Below are 4,786 nucleotides of genomic sequence, written 5' to 3'. Positions count from 1 at the left end.
CGCTGGCGCGCCAAACCGGAAACAGGAAGCTTTCCAAGCAAGGTATCGGGATTGGTGACAGAATCCTCCCTCTCCACAAACTGATGGGACAGGGCATTGGGTTTGACGTTCCAGGTGAGGAACAGGGACCAGTGGGTTTGTCGGAAGTTCAACATTTTCGCTGATTGGATGTACTCAAGGTTTTTGTGGTCTGTCCATTCCAGGAACGGTTGCTTGGTACCCTCAGTGGTGCCATTCTTCCAGGGCCAGCTTGACGGCCAAGAATTCTTGGTTGTCGATGTCATAGTTTTGAAGAAGGCAGAGGGGTGAAGCTTCTGGTCTTCCACTGCTCTTTGGGAGAGAACAGCTCCTACCCCTATGTCGGAAGTGTCCACCTCCACCAAAAATCGTCTCTCAGGGTTGGGCATTTGGAGGATGGGGCCAACGTAAACCGGGTCTTTAGGGACTGGAAGGCTGCTTCTGCAGCGGAGGACCAACGGAAGGAAACCTTGGAGGAGTTAGAGCTGTGAGAGTTGTGGTGACAGTGCTGTCCCCAAGATGGTGTCCATCGAGGGTGTTGGCGGGAACAGGCCCGGTAGAGGGACCCGATCGATACCAAGTGGTTGAGCCAAGTTATCATCAATCAGGCTGACATTCTGACGTCACGCACCAGCAGCTGGGTGGGGCACAAGGTACGTTGATTGGTGGAGAGGTTGCAGGCACGACTCACCAGTATTCCCCCTTCTACTGGTGAGTCGACGCCGATGTTCTCATTCCTCCGGCATGAGGCTGGTGCGGTCCACCTGCATGGGTTCCGGTTGTCCCGACTGCGGACTCGTCAAGGGAAATCCAGTCTCGGGAAGGAAGTGGGCCTGAGAAGGTGGACGTTGATCAGGTTTCTAGGCGGAGAGCATGGCTTTGTGGTGCTGGAGAGTGTGTCCATCTTTGGCCAGATTGTACTGTAACAGGTCGGTTTAGGACCCAAATGCAGCACACTTTGGCACGCAGACAGTTTGAACAAAGAATGCAAGCAGCAAATGATAATGTTCAATTCTGGCTTTGTGCTGCGAACCCTCAGAGTCTCTTGCAGGAGTCGGAGTAGAACAAGTAGAGGAGCAGGCAGGAGACACAGTCGAGGAGGCAGGGGTCTGAAACCTAAAGAGCCAATTAACGATGCAAAGAAACCAGCAGGGGACAGGCGAAGGGAGAGTTGTAGCCAGACGAGGAGTCGAAGAGACGGCAGGTGAGTGTGCGGACATGATGGTGTGTGTGGCAATACGATCAGAGTTTCTGAACCACGGAAACCCACAGAAAAGGAGATGGTCGAACTGACGTGGTGTAGTCGCCGTAGGGAAAAACCAAACTGTCCAGGGGAGAGGCAGACGGAAACCAGGAACGGAGAAACCAAGCTTGTGGTTGGGGACAGAAGGCTGAGGTGATATCCGGGGGAGAGAGACAAGGCAGGATGGTCAGAAGCAGGCAGGGTCGAAAACCGGGGGATCCAGTTACCGGTCATGGGGAGTATTTCTGATTATATGAAAAAGATGTCTAAAGCCTTTTGTGGCTCCAAATAGTGTCACTTGATGTATGCACCAGTTTTGACAAGGAAAAAAAACAAAAAAGACAAAAAAGACAATATCTCTGGATCTGCTGCATTCATTTTGATACTTTCCATCATGAGTCTGACAATGTTATAAGAGTGAAAGGCTAACAAGTGGAGTACTCCTTTAACATTTCATATTTTACCAGAATTGCTAACAAAGTTAACAAATGATTAATTAACCCTAACCCTAACACTATTTATCTACTATTTCCATGTGTGATATTTTTATCATGACATCTTCCACAAATCATTATTTAGGCATAAAATAAAATTTATTTGTGTTGAATATAGCAGGCATTGCTGTCTACTGTCATTCCTAATATGACCACTAGATGGCACCAAAAAAAGACATTTCTTCTGCATGTGGTAGCTTTGAAGTGTTCATGTGTTATAGGCTAATTTTAGTTATAATAAAATTAATAACTATTAATACACAACTGATTTGTTACTTCCAGTAGCCTTTAAATAAGTAACTAGCCATGAATGTATGTTATGTTGTGTTTTTACCAGTGACTTAAACCAGGTTTGTGACACAAATCAAAAATGTATTAGTCATTAACAAATGTGTTTCAATGTTTTATTGATAATTTCAGTTCATTATTAACTAATAACCTATAACTGATCATTACTGTAAAGAACAGTGGCATTAATACAATATTTTTGTAAAAATAACTTTATCAACAGTGTCGGGAAGTTGTGAAGTACATGTAATTCAACTAGTAGTTTAACTTCATTTTGCAGCTTTTTTGCCATTTGTTTAGTATTTCAGTTAACTACTGTAACAGGACAGAAATTACGGTCATAAAAGGAAATTATTATATCTGTAATTGAACCCCTTTTGACCAGCCCTGTACTCTTTGTTGACAATGCATTCCTCCAGCAGCCACCACCACAAACATGACCTTTGTGTAGAGCATATATAAAAAGGCAGGCATTGCTCAGTGCTCACAGCGTCATCATGGTTAAACCTCCCAAAACTCAGAGGAAGAATCATCACGGCCATACTTAAACGAATACATGACTTGCGAGCTATCCTTGCCCTTTCCCATGAATAGTGGGGTATTTATTGTTTTAGGTTTTGGGTGTGAACAAGTGGGCACTTTCAATTGCAGTCAATTTGATAATGTTTTCAAAGTAGTTTGAACTACTTTTTCTAAGTATCTTTAACCAAACTAGACTCATCCCTAGGGTAGTTTTATTATAATTGATAGCTTGTAAAGCTATGCTTCCCCCAAAACTGTTTATTACTCATAATTAAATACAGGAAAGAATAAAAAGGTCCTCAGCACATGAAGCAATCATACAACAGTGAAAGGTTAAGTCATTACAGCTTTCTCTCCTTTGTGTTTTGCTGAGTCTTGTCAGTTGCATATTTCAGCGAGCCTTGGCGTAAACCTTGAAGGGCTGCGGTGCATGTGTAAGGCCAGTAATTCCCTCTGTACTCAGCTCTATCCCATCAGGAACGGAGAAAGAGAACCTCTGTAGTAAACCGACAAAAAACAAGAATAGCGCCATCTTGGCAAGGCCTTCTCCAACAAGACACACAGTTTCCCTAAGATTTCACAAACACACAAAGATGTCAGAGCTCAAGATAAAACTTATATTCTGGTTCAGGTTGTGTTTAGGATTGGGTGTATGTGGTTTACTGCAGAGCCAAAAGCTTCTCTCTTCACAACTTTCCATCTAGGAAGTGTCCCGGGTTAAAGCTGTCTGGAGTCTCCCATTCTGTCTTGTCGAACAGCACAGAGGTCAGGTTGGGCAGCAAGGACGTACCCTTAAAAACAAGATATGTAGGTTAACACCAAGCAATGCAGCAACAACAACAACATTTTTCATTCTTCAAAACATTTCAAGACTTAAAATTACTGTGTACTAAATGCACCTTGGGTATGATGTAACCGCCCAGTGTCGTGTCCTTGGCAGCCATTCTGAGTCCATTGAGAGGAACAATGTTTCCCATCCTCTGGATCTCATGGATGACAGCGTCAGTGTAGGGCAGGTTGGGTCTGTCTGCCATAGTGGGCTGGCAGGTCTGTCCAATCACTCGGTCTATCTCTGCATGGACTTTGTCTAGAAAAGTTTGCTATTAGTTTTAGCTTCCTTGACTGATTACTACAAAGAAACTGTTACTTCAAAGAGTTGTCCACTAACTACTAGACTTCAAATTTGCAAAAGGGCCTGCTCCCTCTGTAGATAAAAACATGTAATTCTCTGAAAACATACTTAAGAATATTATAATCAATTTCTGCTATATTTTGCAAAGAGAGCCCCCTAAATGTTACACACTGAGTCTGTAATGCCAGTAACCCGACTGGGTTACTGTTGCAGCCATCATAATAACTACTTTAATAACTACTGTTAATGTAACAATATTTATTACATTATTGGCTGCAACATATACAAACAATCTCTATCATTTTAGCCATGCTAGCAGCCTGCTCTGTCAGCTGGTCCACCACCTTGGTCTAGACTGAGATATCTTAACAACTATAGGATGGATCACTCTGAAATTTTTATGACATCAATTTAGTTCATTCATTGTCCCTAAGTACAGAGTACAGAGACACTTGGCTCAGTATAGGGCCTGGCACGTCACCTACCCTGGATATCAGGGTTATTGATAAGAAAAACCAAGGCCCACAGCAAGGTGGTGGAGGTTGTATCCGTTCCAGCCAGGAACAAATCCAGAGAGCACAGAGCCAGATTGGTCTCAGTGAAGCCCAGCTCAGAGTCTTTGTGCTGTTCAGAAATGCAGAGAAGATACAGTGGTGAATGGCAGGTTGATTGACAGGAAGGTTTACACAGTGCAGTGTGTGCGTGATGCACGCATTCACATACATTCTCAATTTTAGTGATGAAGGTGTCAATGTAGTCCCGGGGATTGTTGTGGTCCACGTTGTTCTTGTGCATCTTTACCTCCTCACCAATGAAGTCAAGGAGGGCCTCGTTGTGGCTGAAAATTTTGTTGTGAGGACCCGGCAAGTGCTTCATCACTCTAGGGAATGACTCATACAGCTAGAAAGAAAGCAGTAGATGAGAGAAACGTTAATTCACATCACTTTTCAGTTTTTGTGACAATCTATGAGCAGAGACATTGGAGGCATGAGGCCGTGGTTACAGAGGGTTGACTCCCACACTGCTGTCTCTCTGATAGATTGAACTAAATGGACATTACTGACTTACCGTACCCCACACAGAGCCCTG

General features: G+C 43.7%; 1 pseudogene; it reads right to left on the bottom strand.

Annotated features, from left to right (window-relative positions):
• Positions 1-3,251: 3,251 nt before the first annotated feature.
• Positions 3,252-4,786, bottom strand: part of LOC118321431 — a 2,148-nt pseudogene continuing 613 nt past the window's right edge.

This window comes from Morone saxatilis, unplaced genomic scaffold, assembly GCF_004916995.1.
Source record: "Morone saxatilis isolate NCDOM2014 unplaced genomic scaffold, NCSU_SB_2.0 Contig12, whole genome shotgun sequence".
NCBI classification, from domain to species: Eukaryota; Metazoa; Chordata; class Actinopteri; family Moronidae; genus Morone; species Morone saxatilis.
This window is presented reverse-complemented; position numbering and strand designations above follow the sequence as displayed.